At 37.2% G+C, this 14,991-nt stretch overlaps 1 protein-coding gene across 1 annotated transcript in view; it reads left to right on the top strand.

Moving 5' to 3' along the window:
• The first annotated feature begins 273 nt into the window (after positions 1-273).
• Positions 274-14,991, top strand: part of PGAP1 (post-GPI attachment to proteins inositol deacylase 1) — an 89,546-nt gene continuing 74,828 nt past the window's right edge. Inside the window, exon 1 of the mRNA XM_034654903.1 lies at positions 274-377. The gene's annotated coding sequence lies outside the window, so the exon portion shown is untranslated. The remainder of the gene's footprint in view (positions 378-14,991) is intronic.

Raw genomic sequence — 14,991 nt, 5'->3', positions numbered from 1 at the left:
ACTCTCTTGAGTCAGACACTCCATCCTGCAAACTGTAGCTTCTTTGGTCTCCCAGGACTCTCAGTTCTGTATTCTTTTTTTTTTTTTTAAGATTTTTATTTATTTATTTGAGAGAGAGAGAGTGAGTGAGAGAGCACATGCCTAGGGAGAGGCAGAGGGAAAAGCAGACTCCTCGCTGAGCAGGGAGCCTGATGTGGGGCTCAATCTCAGGACCCTGGGATCATGACCTGAGCTGAAGGCAGACACTTAACTGACTGAGCCACCCAGGCACCCCTCAGCTCTTTATTCTTGAAGAATCAACTCAGCAACTTGAGGAATCTGCTGGACTCCACCTTGATTCCCCCTCCCTGCATCATGGCCTGGAAACTCTCAAGATAGTAAGTTGGGGCTATCACAGGGCTCTCCTCATTTCTGTATTTGTCATCTCTGTTCTGTCTCTTGTTTTCTGTCTCTTAGGAAACACTGCCCTTTTTCTTTGATGTCCAGTGTCTTGAAAACTGTTTTTTCATATGTTTTGTCTGGTTTTTTGCTTGTTTTAGGAAGGATCATAAATCTGGTCCCTGTTACTCCATCTTGGCCAGAGTGGATCATAATATCCTTTTATGTTTTTAATATCTACAGCATCTTGTTTCCTTTTTCAATTCTTTTATTTTTTCCTCTTTTCTCCCCTTGATTAAACTTGCCAGAGGTTTGTCTAATTAGTCATTTTAAGGAACCAACTCTTGCTTCCTGATTTTTCCTTTTATATGTATATTTTCCATTTCATTAATTTCTGTTTTTTCTAAGTTCGATTTTAAAATCAAGTCCTCATTTTCTTTTGTAAGCACTTAAGACAATAATCAGTGACACTTTAGCTGCATCTGATAAAGTTTGCTGTATACTGTTTTCATTGTTCAATTCTAAAGAATTTTAAAATTTTATCACAATTCTTTTCTTTGACTCATGAATTTTTAGAAATGTTTTAATGGGTTTTTCCTTTCTTTTTATTATAAATTTCTAACTTAATTGCATCGTAGCCAGAGAAATTTATCTTTGAGATATAGTTGATAGACAATCAACTGTGCATATTTAAAGAATATAATTTGACAAGTTGTAGCATATGTGAACACCCATGGCACCATTACCATAATCAAAATAATTAAGTTATCCATCACTCAGAAGATTCCTGTTGTTCCTTTGTTCTTTGATCAGGCTTCTAATAGATCAGGCTGAATAACAGAATTTTTTTCTTATTAAACTTTGTTTCAATGAGTCTCAAAATTCTGTGAAAGATTTTAGGTCAAGTTGTTTCCATTAAAAATTACTGATAGTTTTAAAATTGCCACACACACAGAGCACCTGGGTGGCTCAGTCGTTAAGCGTCTGCCTTCAGTCCAGGGCGTGATCCTGGGGTCCTGGGATTGAGCCCGCAATCGGGCTCCCTGCTCTGCTAGGAGCCTGCTTCTTCCTCTCCCACTCCCCCTGCTTGTGTTCCCTCTCTCGCTGGCTGTCTCTCTGTCAAATAAATAAATAAAATCTTTAAAAAAAAAAAAAAGATTCTTTCTCCCTCTGTCCCTCCCTCCTGTGAATTCTCTCTCTCTCTCTCAAATAAATAAATAAATCTTTTTTTTTTTAAGATTTTATTTATTTATTTGACAGAGAGACAGCCAGCGAGAGAGGGAACACAAGCAGGGGGGGTGGGAGAGGAAGAAGCAGGCTCCCAGCAGAGGAGCCTGATGTGGGGCTCGATCCCAGACCACCGGGATCACGCCCTGAGCTGAAGTCAGACGCTTAACAACTGAGCCACCCAGGCGCCCCTAAATAAATAAATCTTAAAAAAAAATTGCCACACACACACATACACACACACAAATGGCCCGCGAAACATTCTGATGCACACAGAAGTTGAAGCACTATTCTAGAGAGAGTACCTGTATGTTGGTTAGACTTCCTTTCTCCTACCGCAGATTACATAAACTCACAGGTCTAGGGTGGCTGTGTTTCAGTTTTTCTTTCTAATCCTGTTTTGTTCCACAGTGTCTTCTCCACTGAGCTCTTCAGCTGACAGATTATTGTTTCATAGTCCTCATTGCTAATGCTTTGCTAGGGATTCACTTTAGCAGAGAGCTATTGCTACATTTTCTTCTTTTTCCTCCAATTTTATGTTGCTTTCTACTTTTCACTCCTGTTATCTCCATTTCCCCCTTTTGTCATTTTTCTTTCCAGATTTTTCCTGAGTACACTGTGCTTTGCATGACACACTATCCTAACCTACCACCTTTTCCTCTCATAGCGGGACTGACTATTAATTACTCTCCAGGAAACTATAATTTCGGCACAAGAGTACTGGCTTCTTGGTGGTGTCAGAAGGAAGACACTTCCACTTGTGAGCAATTCATAAAAATACTTTTGTATACCTTCTTTTTCCTGAGAAGAATCATTGGATTTCTCACTAAATTAAAATGTTTGGGGAAGAGGAATTGTGCTATGAAAAGTGACAGTCCCCAAGGCAAACATCCGCTTTTTTAAAATTGTGGTAAAACGCATGTAACATAAAATTTACCATTTTAACCATTTTTTAGTGTACAGTTCAGTGGCACTAAGTTCATTCATATTGTTGTGCAACCATCACCACCATTCATCTCCAGAACGCTTCCTCCTGCAAAACAGAAACATAGTACTCATCAAAAAAATAATTCCCTACTCTTTCTTCCAGCCTCCATTCTATTTTCTGTCTCTACAAATTTGACTACTCTAGGTACCTCATGTAAATGGAATCATGTAGTATATATCTTTTTGTGACTGGGTTATTTCACTTAATGTCCTCAAGTTTCACCTATGCTGTAGCACATGTCAGAATTTCCTTCCTTTTTCAGGCTGAATAATATTCAACACTAATAAGTGGAATGCTCTATTATCAGACCTAACTACAAGTGTATTTTCAGTTTCCTTGTTCTTGTCTCTCTGCCAGCACCCACTAGAAATCATCTTCATTTTGTTCCTTAGACTCTTGTTCTTTTTCTTTTGCCCAGATGTAGAGTCTCTGTTGTTGTCTTAGTTCCTGATTTTATTCTGCTCCTCATTCTGCTTTCATTGACTAAACCCTGGCAACTTGTCGCCTCCTCATTTTTTTTTTAAGACTTTATTTATTTATTTGACAGAGAGAGAGACAGCCAGTGAGAGAGGGAACACAAGCAGTGGGAGAGGAAGAAGCAGGCTCCCAGCAGAGCAGGGAGCCTGATGCGGGGCTGGATCCCAGGACTCTGGCATCACGCCCTGAGCCAAAGGCAGACGCTTAATGACTGAACCACCCAGGAGCCCCGCCTCTTCAGTTTCTGACTTCAATCTAGTGACTACATTTTGGATTCTTTCACTGATTGCTCACCAGTTATGAGAAAGAAGGAAGATGCATCATCGTCCATCCCGCTAGGCAGCAGAGTAAGTCAGGAGCACTGCGGTAGGAGCTATTGTGTTAGACTGAACAGACATGGGCACCAGCACATACCCATGGCATGTGACCCCCCTACAAGATACAGGAAAAGAAATAATAGGTTGAAAATCAGGCTAACTCCTCTCAGACAGACTCTGCTGGCTCGCTGTCTCTCAAAGAACCAAATGAGTATTGTCACGCAGAACCACTCAATGGAGAGAGAGTTCCTAGAGCCTTTGTAGTGTGACTCAATAGATTGAGGGTTTTGAGACAGAGCCAGGGACCTTTCTGTGTACCCATCTTGACATTGGCCTGTGCAACATCCAGCAAGTGACCCTGAAATCTCCCCATCTGTTTCATTTCTTGGGGGCTTTGAAACAGTGCTTTAGCAGCATGCAACTGCCTAGAAGAGAGGCCTAAGAAGCATAACAGCAGCTGGAGGTTTGCAGTAGGCCTTGTGGTAGCAAAGGGAAGTGTCACACAGCTTTAGGAAGAGCCACTGAACAGAAAAACAGAAACATGCTGAAAAGCTGCATCAGACCATAAGAGTGACAGGGATTCAAATCAACTGTCCACAGAAACTCTTTGTCTTCACTGAAATGTGCTTCCCTTGGAGGGATTCCTTAGTTCCTAAAAACAGAAAACAAAAACAAGCAAAAACTTCCACCATCTTTCTGCTGGCTGTAAGTGTACTAATCTCTCCGCTTAAGAACTTCCTACATTAAGTCAGTATTTCTGAATGACAATTTTGGGCCATAAATCATGTTCGCTTCTTTGACAGATAGAAAGATGATGGTCCTTGTGTTCAATAAACTTTCATCTTTCCTTTTTCTTTCCCTTCTGGTACCAGGATAGGCTCTTCAACAGGAAGCAAGTGCTATGAAGCTCTTGGTAATAATAGCTACTTTTTTTTAAGTGCCTATTATATATCGGACACTTTACACAGATATTGATAATCTTCCCAGCGACCCCCAAGGTAGAATTATTCTTTCTATTTTGGAGATAAGGAAACCAAGACTCAAAGAAATTAAATAATTTCCCAAATCATAAAAATAGTGAGAGGTAAAACTGAAACAGGTCTTCTTATATTATGCTGTTAGTTGAGAAAAGTTCATTTTGGAGTTGGAACTCCTTGGAAACTCACTGTGCTTTTTACCAAGTCATAAGTAATTCAACATTAAAAAGCTAATTAAGGAATGAAAACAAGATGCCCATAACAATTCTTTTTAGAAATGTCAATTTGCTTTTACCATTATCCCCCTTTTACTGTGTTTTAAACAGGCATTTGTCCCTCTAATACAATAGAAACCCTCTGCTAACCTTGTTTTAGCATTAAAAAAGTTTAAACATAATTTGTTTTTTGTTTTTTGGGTTTTTTTTTTTTTTGGTGGCCTAGCACCAGGATTAGGGAAGACACACATTAATAATTTTGTAGGGGAGGCACTGATGTGATAATAAAGGCAACTTTAGAATATTGTGCAAGCTTGGCTTTCTGGTACTGCTTTATAAATGGACCCTGGGATCATGACCTGAGCCAAAGGCAGATGCTTAACCGACTGAGCTACCTGGGTGCCCATGTTAATCACATTACTTGACCGATGTCTGAGCTTAGAAAATCAGAAAAGCCAGGTGGGCTAATGTTAACGTTCACAGATATAAAATTTTGAGTCTGGAATATTGAATAAGGGATCTACTAGTACAGGGGTAAGCAGACTATGAATAACAGGTCAAATCTGGCCTGCTATCTGTTTACATAAATAATGTTTTATTGGAATACAACCGCACTTATTTGTTTACCTATTTTCTATAGTGCCTTTCATATTACAACAGCAGAGTTGAGTAGTTATAAGAGAGACCTTATGGTTCACAAGGCTGAAATATTTATTATCTGGTCTTTTACAAAAAGTCTGTTAACTCCCCATTTAGTCAATCTTCTCAATATGTAGATAAGCACCTCTTTCTTTCTTTCTTTCTTTCTTCTTTCTTCTTTCTTTCTTTCTTTCTTTTTTTCTTTCTTTCTTCTTTTTCTTTTTTTTTAGATTTATTTATTTGAGAGAGACAGAGACTGAGTGCGGGGAAGGGCAGAGGGAGAGAATCTTCAAGCAGACTCCCCCACACAGGGCTTGATCCTAGGACCCTGAGATCATGACCTGAGCTGAAATCAAGAGTGGGGCGCTCAACTGACTGAGCCATCCAGGTGCCCCAATAAGGACCTATTTCCAGATCGTTTGATAATATTTTCATAGATCTTAATAAGTGTCATGTTTTGTTAAATATATGAATGTGTTCTTTAAACAAAACTCACCATTTTTTCCTACATGCCTTACCATTCTCAAGACAAGTACATATTTGTCACACATATTATTGGTATTCTCTTTTAACAGAAAGTCTTTTGTGTTAGCTAATTTTCTGAATTAATATTTTATTCTCACATCTTTTTCAAAACCTTTTTCAAATATTAAGAGTTGTTTTACAATAAATAATCTATCTTGGCTATTAGTGTTTACAATGGAAATATGTTTAAATATCACAAGTTTTGCATTTCATAGTAAAAGACCCAAAGGTAGCTAAAACCTTTAATTAAAGAGTATTACAGGCATATCTCAAAGACATATTGAGGGTTTAGTTCCAAACCACCACAGTAAAGCAAATATTGCAATTAAGCAAGTCAAATGAATTTTTTGGCTTCTCAGTGCATATAAAAGTTATGTTTACAACATACTGTAGTATATTAAGTGTACAATAACATTATATCTAAAAAATGTGCATACCTTAATTTTAAAATATTGTTAAAAACGCTGAGCATCATCTGAACTTTCAGCGAGTCATCTTTTTGCTGGTGGAAGGTCTTGCCTTGATGTTGATGGCTGCTGACTGATCAGGGTGGTAGTTGCTGAAGGTTGGGGTGGCAGTGGCAGTTTCTTTAAGACAAAAATGAAGTTTATCACATCAATTGACTCTTCCTTTCATGAACGATTTCCTTATAGCATGCAATGCTATTTGATAGCATTTTACCCACTTCTCAAGTTTTATAATGAGATTGCAAATCAGTCCCATCTTCAGGCTCCACTGCTAATTCTTGTTCTCTTGCTATTTCCACCACATCTGCAGTAATTTTCCCCCTGAAGTTTTGAACCCCTTAAGGTCATCCATGAGGTTTGGAATCAACTTCTCCCAAACTCCTATGAATGTTGATACTTTGACCTCTTCCCATGAATCACGAATGTTGTTAATGACATCTAGGATGGTGAATCCTTTCCAGAAGGTTTTCCATTTATTTTGCCCAGATCCATCAGAGGAATCACTATCTATGGCAGCTATAGCCTTACGAAATGTATTTCCTTGACCCATGGGCTCCAGAATAGATGTATTAGTAGGTATGAAAACAATGTTAATCTTATTGTACATCTCTTTCAGAGCTCTTAGGAGACCAAGTACATTGCCAAGGAGCAGTAATATTTTGAAAGGAATCTTTTTTTCTGAATGGTAGTTCTCAACAGTGGGCTTAAAATATTCAGTAAACCATGTTATAAACAGATATACTGTCATTGGGCTTTGTTGTTCCATTTATAGAACACAGGCAGAGTAGATTTGGTGTTAATGTTAAAGACCCTCATTTTTTTCAAAATGCTCAATGAGCATTGGCTTCAACTTAAAATCACCAGTTGTATTAGGCTGTAACAAGAGAGTCAGCCTGTCCTTTGAAACTTTGAAGCTAGCATCTAGTTATGGAAGTCGCAGATGGCATCTTCTTCCTATGGAAGGCTGTTTTGTCTACATTGAAAATCTGTTGTTTAGTGTGGCCACCTTGATTAATTATTTTAGCTCGATCTTCTGGATAATTTGTGCAGTTCCTACATCAGCTTTTGCTGCTTCACTTTGTCCTTTTAGATACTAGAGATGGCTTCTTCCCTAAAACCTCGTGAAGTAATCTCTGCTAGCTTCAAATTTCTTATTCAGCTTCCTCACCTCTCTCAGCCTTCACAAAATTGAAGAGAATTAGGGTCTTGTCCTAGATTAGGCTTTGGCTTAAGGGAATGTTGTGGCTGGTTTTATCTTCTATCCAGACCACTAAAACTTTCTCCATATCAGCAATATGTCTATTTTGCTTATCATTCATGTGTTCACTGGAGTAGTACTTTTATTTTCCTTCAAGAACTTTTCCTTTGGGTTTGCAATTTGGCTAACCAGCACATGAAACTTAGCTTTTGGCCTCCCTCAGCTTTCAGCATGCCTTATTCACTAAGCTTAATCATTTCTAGCTTTTGATTTAAAGTGAATGATGTGTGACTCTTCCTTACACTTGAACAGTTAGAGGCCACTGTAGTGTTATTAGTGGGCCTAATTTCAATATTATTGTGTCTCAGGGAATAAGGAGGCCTGAGAGGGAACGGGACGGAAATTGCTGGTTGATAAAGCAGTCAAAACATGCATATTTATCTATTAAGTTTGCCATCTTATATGGGTGTAGTTTGTGGTGCCCCAAAACAATTGCAATAGTAACACTGAAGATTACTAATCACAGATCACTGTAACAAATATAGTAGTAATGAAAAAAGTTTGAAATATTGCAAGAATTACTGAAATGTGACACACAGGCATGAAGTGAGCAAATGTTTAGAAAAATAGTGCTGATAGACTTGCTTGATGCAGGGTTGCCGAAAACCTTTACTTTCCAAAAAATACAATGTCTGTGAAGCAAGATAAAGTGAAGCATAATAAAACAAGATATGCCTGTACTAAAGAAATAAAGAACATTTATTTAAGAACACTGATTGAGGGGCGCCTGGGTGGCACAGCGGTTAAGCGTCTGCCTTCGGCTCAGGGCGTGATCCCGGCGCTCTGGGATCGAGCCCCACATCAGGCTCTTCTGCTATGAGCCTGCTTCTTCCTCTCCCACTCCCCCTGCTTGTGTTGCCTCTCTCGCTGGCTGTCTCTATCTCTGTCAAATAAAAAAAAAAAAATCTTTAAAAGAAAAAAAAAAGAACACTGATTTAATACCTCCAATACAAGGTCCTATAGTGGACCTACATATTAAAAATGACTAAGACCTCTTTACAGCTTTTGCCTTTGAAAAGCTAGAATCCTGTGGGGGTAAACAGACATACAAGCAGGAAACTGATATAAGGAAGACCCCAAATAATGATTACATTAATTATTCTTTCCCATTAGAGTTATCTGAATTTCAGTATTCATTATCTGAACATATTAATATGCCATCTAAATCTTCAACTGTACTTCCATTAAAGCAAATTACTATTATGCACTTCACCCTGAAGAGAATCCTCTGGCTTTAACTACATTTTTAAAATATAGAAATACTGGCTTTTTCCCCAGCTTTACTGAAATATAATTGACACATAACATTTTGTAAGTTTAGGGTGTACAGCATGTTAATTTGAGAGGAATACTGCTTTTATAAAACATAGTATCACTAGGTAATATAATAATGCTAAAGCAAGCTTTTGTTGTCTGTAGCTGTTTTTATTGGGATAATGATTTTATTCATGGTAGATATAAATCTGTGGAACAAACCAACAATGTTTGATGGTATTTGCTCTCTTGAATGGTAATCCAATTATTTTCCCCTTGACTCCTACTCTTTTTTCATCCTGTTCCCTTTCCTTACTTCTTTAAATAAAACATTTCATTCTAGAAGTCTTTATCCTTTTCTTATAAATTCCCATTACTTTTTTATTATTCCCAAGAAATGTTAAATCTGAGATTCAGGAATTTAAATACTTGACAGTTCTAAGGTTAAAACATACTAGGTTATTCAGCAAATGTACATAGTACTTTATATTCAAAAGATATTCTTTATCCTTGTGGATAAGTTTAATTCTCTCTATAAGAAAACCAACATAACCCAAAAGATTTTTGCCTGGTTTTAATGGTGAGAGACAGCACAAACAGAACTGAAAATCTGGATTGCAAGGCCGAGGTTATGTTGCCTTTCATTTTGCAGTGATGGAGACTGAGCTGGTGAAAAAAGGGTAATCAGGTTGAAAATCCTTATTTTGTTTTTGATGATCTACTCTCTGTTTCCTTGGAAACAGAGCTGGCAGCCACAGAATTGCTGGCATTATGTTTTATTTTTAAGCTTTGAAACATCCAACAGAAGGTGAGGTTTTATGGCTATAATCTGTAGAATCTGACTTAATTTCAATAAATTAAAAACAAATATTTATTGAATGCCTACTACATATAAGGTACAGGAGGTAAAACTAACGAGTTTGAGAAGGAGCTTTAAACCAGTTGAGTGGAATAAACATTAGTTTCTTAGAGCCAGTTATTACATATTTGGGTTTTGGTTTGGTTTGGTTTTAAGAAAAAGGGGGAGGAAATAGACCTTATTTTTAAAAACCCTATAGTATTAGAGTAATACGCTGAGACTAGTGAAATTAATTTTAGAAAACAACTAGATTCCCATGCCAGACAGCATTATTCTGTCTTCCTGTGTACAAAAGCTGGGTAACATGAGGGTGGTTACTATGTGTTGAGAAAACAGTTTTTGCTTCCAGGAAATAAACAAAAATTAAAGGGAACTTAAATAAACCTAAAATGCTCTCTGAATAACTGATATATTAATGAATTTACTAAATATTCAGTTGAGGGGTGACTATCAAATGATTATAATATGGTCTTTTTCTTTATGAAAGTTTGTATTAAGTTTTAAAAGCCTTAATTCAATTAAAATACCATAAACTTTCAGAAATCGTTTGTCAAATATCTTCATTTTACATATGAAAAAACTGAAGCCTGAGGAGATGGAGACATTTGTCCTAAATCATACCTGGGTGGCAGAACTGGAAGTTCTAGAACTGAGATTTCTTGATTACCAGTGTTCTTTAGTGCTCCATTAATAATAAAGTTCATTGAGGTTTCATTTTGCAAGTATTTTAATTTTACACAATTCTTAGCAACTCATCTATTGTTTAAAAACAAGATACCCACCATAAGAAATAAAAATACTATATGAACATATAACCAAATGAAATAACCAACAAATGTGACCTCAGCAGCCACATTTAAGTTCTGAGTGAACTATGAAGCTGGATGTTTTTCAGAAAGTGTCAGAAGTAGGCTTTATCAGAATGACCTTATTACTTTGAATTGTGGGTATCCCACCTTCTTAATTATTCTAATCACAGCATCTAGCCATCTATTAACTCAATCACTAATATTGTGTATATAAATCATTTTTGTCTGGGATCCCTTTCTCCCTAAACAGTTAAGTATTTCCTCTTTTGCCCTCCAATACTCCATGTTCATATCCCTGTAACACTTACCATACTATAGTACAATTATATTATGTACTTACTTTTAGACTCCTTGATATTAGTGACTCATTTATCTCTTAAAAATCAGATTCAGTGGTCTCATTTAACTCCGCTTCCTAATCTCTGTTGTAGAGCTTGGCATATGATAGTCAATTTAATGTTTAATCACTATATAATATCTGTTTTTATTTTTCCCTTGATGAGAGAGATACAGGAAAGCAAGAGATCTATGTTAGCTGAGAAGACCAGAAAAATTGGAAGAGCAAGAGTTTGAAACACTAGGTCCTCACTATTGATCACCTCTTGCTGACTGCCAGGTTCAATTCTTTTTTTTCTTTTTAAGATTTTTAAAATTTATTTATGTTAGAGAGAGAGGAGGGGGAGGAGCAGAGGGACAGGGACAAGGAGACAACACACAGAGTCTGGTCCCATGACAATGACCTGAGCCGAAACCAAGAACTGACTGGGCTACCCAGGCTCCCCTGCCACGTTCATTTCTTAAAACAGTAATTCCCAAGTATTTCCACTCTCTTTAAGTATCACCGTGCTCCAATCCCCTATTTCAATCTAATGGATTTTGTTCTTACATAAAGATTAAGATCATCCAGTGAGAGGTCCCTCATCTTAACCCTCTCCATCTCAATATTTTCTTTCTTCTCATGTTTCTTCATATTTTCTTCTTCTCAAGGTATATTTCTCCTCCTTCTCCTCTTCATTTAAGATCATTATTTTTTTTTTCAGAGAGGGAAAAGGGCAAAGGGAGAGAGCAAGTATTAAGCAACTCCCATTGTGGAGTCCAACGTGGGTCTTGATCTCACAAATCTGAGATCATAACTTGAGCCAAAATCAAGAGTTGGATGAGCCACCCGGGAGCCCTAAGATCATTCTTTACCAGCTCTTATTTATCCACTTAAAAATGTATTTTTGGTGTCTTTCTAGCCTAAAAAAGTTTTAGTGAACATACTACTTAAACTATTTTCATATATATAAGAAAAGGCAGGGAGAACTGCCTGTATTTACAGTCTCTATTTTCTTCTAATTTTTTCTTAAAATACTTTAATCTGCTTTTTCTCCTCACTACTCAAGTGAAATAACATTCTTGAAGTGACTTTTCCTTTATGATTTAAAATTTGTACAAGGAGTGCTAGGTAAAATTACCCAAAAAACTAATTTAAAAGAAACTTGTCACCCACACCCTTTATCTGCCTTCATTCTAAACACACAGAAATTCTAGATATTTTACTACATTATTGAACCCTATAGAAAGAAATGAAAATCTTTAAATCCTATAGCAAGAAATCTAGAACAGTATGGAACCTCTGTAGCTCATAGTGATCACTGAATAGGATTAAAAATAATAATTAAAAAAAAAACAGCATCCCAGACCACATAATTTGTGGGGGTGATTCTAATTATTCATGCTGCTTTCATTATGCAGAAACTGGAAAAAAAAAAAAGCCAAGAATTAATGTAAGCAGGCCCAGCCTCAGAAATGTCTCTACAACCTAGGAGAGGCACAGGACACTAAAGTATATAATTGAGGCGAAGGATGAGTTTACAAACCAAAATTACAAAGCAGTTGAGGAAATCTGACGTGAGAGACAGCATATACTAAATATGGGAGAAATAAAAATGAGGGATTTTAGATAACACATAAATGGTCTTTAGAATGAGGATGTTTAAAATATGTTTAAAGAGATTTTTAAAATACAAATGAACTCCAGAAAAAGGACAGATGAGTTTGAATTAAAAAAATAGAAACTTTAGACATAAGAAATGTAATAATTGAAATAAGACACTTCTCAGTGTATAGGATAAATAAACATTTAAGACCATGAATTGGGCGAACTAGCAAGGGAGAAAGACTGAGAGGCCAGATGAGTGGGAGAAAACCCAGTGGAAAATAGTGTTAAGACAACAGAGAACAGTGTTTTAAGTAAATAGCAGAAAGATCAAGTATGACTGAAAAACGTCATTTGGATTTAGTAATTAGGTCAGTGGTTACCTTTGCAAAAGCAGTTGCCTTGGAGTAATGGTGAGGGAGACAAAAATTATGGTGTGTTGAGGCATGGATGCGAGGTGAAGAATTAGAGATAAGTAGGAACCATGACTGAAATAAGAAGGCAAGAGCTACAGGTGATAGTTGCAGGGAGGATTTTCTTTTTTGAAATTAATGAGATCTAAGCATATGTATATGCTTTGGGGAAGGGAGGATAGACTGGGAAAGACTGACAGAGATTTTAACTTGATAGAACTAATTTCCTGAAGAGAAAGGAGCAGGGGATGGGAACTAAAACACAACTAAAGGGATTTGCTTTTGATATCTTCTAAGGACAGCAAAGTACCATAATAATTCTTGCTTAGTGCCAGGTATTATTCCAAGCATCTTATGTATATTTTATTTTATTTTTTTGAAGATTTTATTTATTTATTTGAAAGAGAGCTAGAGAGAGTAAGGGAAGGGACAGAGGGAGAGGGAGAAGCAGATTTCCTGCTGAACAGGAAGCCTGATGCAGGGCTTGATCCCAGCACCCTGGGATCGTGACCTGAGCCAAAGGCAGACACTTAACCAATTGAGCCACCCAGGCGTCCCTGTTCCAAGCGTTTTAGATGTATTGACTGAACCGGATGAAGATAATGAACTTGAGAATGCAGAGTTGAAGGAATGTTCATCTGAAAATCAAAATGATCTTTATGAACATGAAGCTAAAATTATGTACTAATAATTTACTAAAAGAGATGGTGAAAGGAGCTTAAAAAGTGGCTGTTTGAAGAATAGGAGAGGAAGTTGACCAGAAACATATAAAAGTATTTCTGAACAGTAATTCAAATGATTGTGTCATTTTCTCCAGCAGTGCTCAGATATACTGGTGTCAGAGCTCAGAGACAGATTATATTGATCTGTGGTTGATAGTCTGTAAACAGACTAGGATGGAAAGACAAGAGTTCAGGAAGTTGACAGCACTGGCAGAGGGTGGTTAAGTAATGTTCACTAGGGTTAGGTTAGATATGAAAGGAAGTGAAGCCAGGAGGGGGAAAATGATGGATAGGTAAAAAAAAAATAAAAAAAGTAAAAAAAAGTAGAAATAGGAAGATTACAAACATAAAAAGTCCATTGACTATCCCACTCCTTTCTGAGGTTGCCACAACTCATGAAGGCCACCAGAAGAGTAAGTTCTGTCGTCTTCAAGTTCAGGGTTTTCTCCAGGCAGCAGTATAGTCTACTGACCAACATCACTGGCATCACCTAGGAGCTTGTTAGAAATGTAGAATCTGAAGCCCCAGTCCAGAAATACTGAATCAGAATCTGCTTCTTAAGAGAATCTCCAAGTGATTATCACATTAAATTTAAGAAGCGCTGGGATAGAGAGTATAGATTCACCCTTGGTTTATGTGTACTGGTCATGATATGCTAGGAGAAGCAAGGGGCAGACATTCTGAGTTCCCAGACTCAATGAATTTATTACTTTTTATGTATAACTTAAATCCTTTTCCAAATGATTTGTCATCCTGTACACTAAGTCGTCCCTAATTCCACCCCACGCCCCAGGTGCTCTTATATCTGGATATCATGGGATTGCACAAGAAACCATAAGCTTCCTTTCAGTTTTAAAATTCTTTCATATTATCATAGCCAAACCTCCTCTACACAGAAAAAAATACATGAAAATCAGTAAAACTGAAATGAAGTGAAATGAAATTTAGTCAGGGCGAAAATTCTAAGGAAAATTTTGCAATTAGCTACACACAAACACACACCCCATCTGTTCTTGGGTCAGCTTTAAAGTGATACACTTTCTTCTCATAACATTCTAGTGTTTTGAAGTCGCTATTTTCTCCTCTCCTTTGTGCAATACCAAACCGAAATTCTTTTAAATGTATTAAGTCACTTGACAGTCTGAGTGGAAGCTCGAGCGAAATTGCCTCCTCACATTAATGTGGAACCAGTTTCCGAAGAGGTAGTCTGGAGAGCAAGACAGGACAGCGTCAAACTGGTCACCGAGATAACTGTTGGAAGCCTTAGTGTTAAGGGAAATTTTAATATAGTTTTTTAAAGACTAGCAATGTTTTTTGTTACTCAGGCTTTTATCCTAGACGAAGAACTGAATGTTGTCGACCTCCTAGTGATTTTTTTATGTGCCGGTTCTTTTAAGCGCTGATACCTATTGGGCCAACTTCTGCAGTCAGAGAGGGGGGAAAACCCCATTTGTTCCCTCCTCAAACTGGTCCAGAGGGCTGTGGATGTGCTTTACTACTGCTGGGAGAACCAGAATTGCAGAGGCCTGAGGCGTTTCAAAAATG

Source organism: Ailuropoda melanoleuca, chromosome 2 (assembly GCF_002007445.2).
Source record: "Ailuropoda melanoleuca isolate Jingjing chromosome 2, ASM200744v2, whole genome shotgun sequence".
NCBI lineage: Eukaryota > Metazoa > Chordata > Mammalia > Carnivora > Ursidae > Ailuropoda > Ailuropoda melanoleuca.
This window is presented reverse-complemented; position numbering and strand designations above follow the sequence as displayed.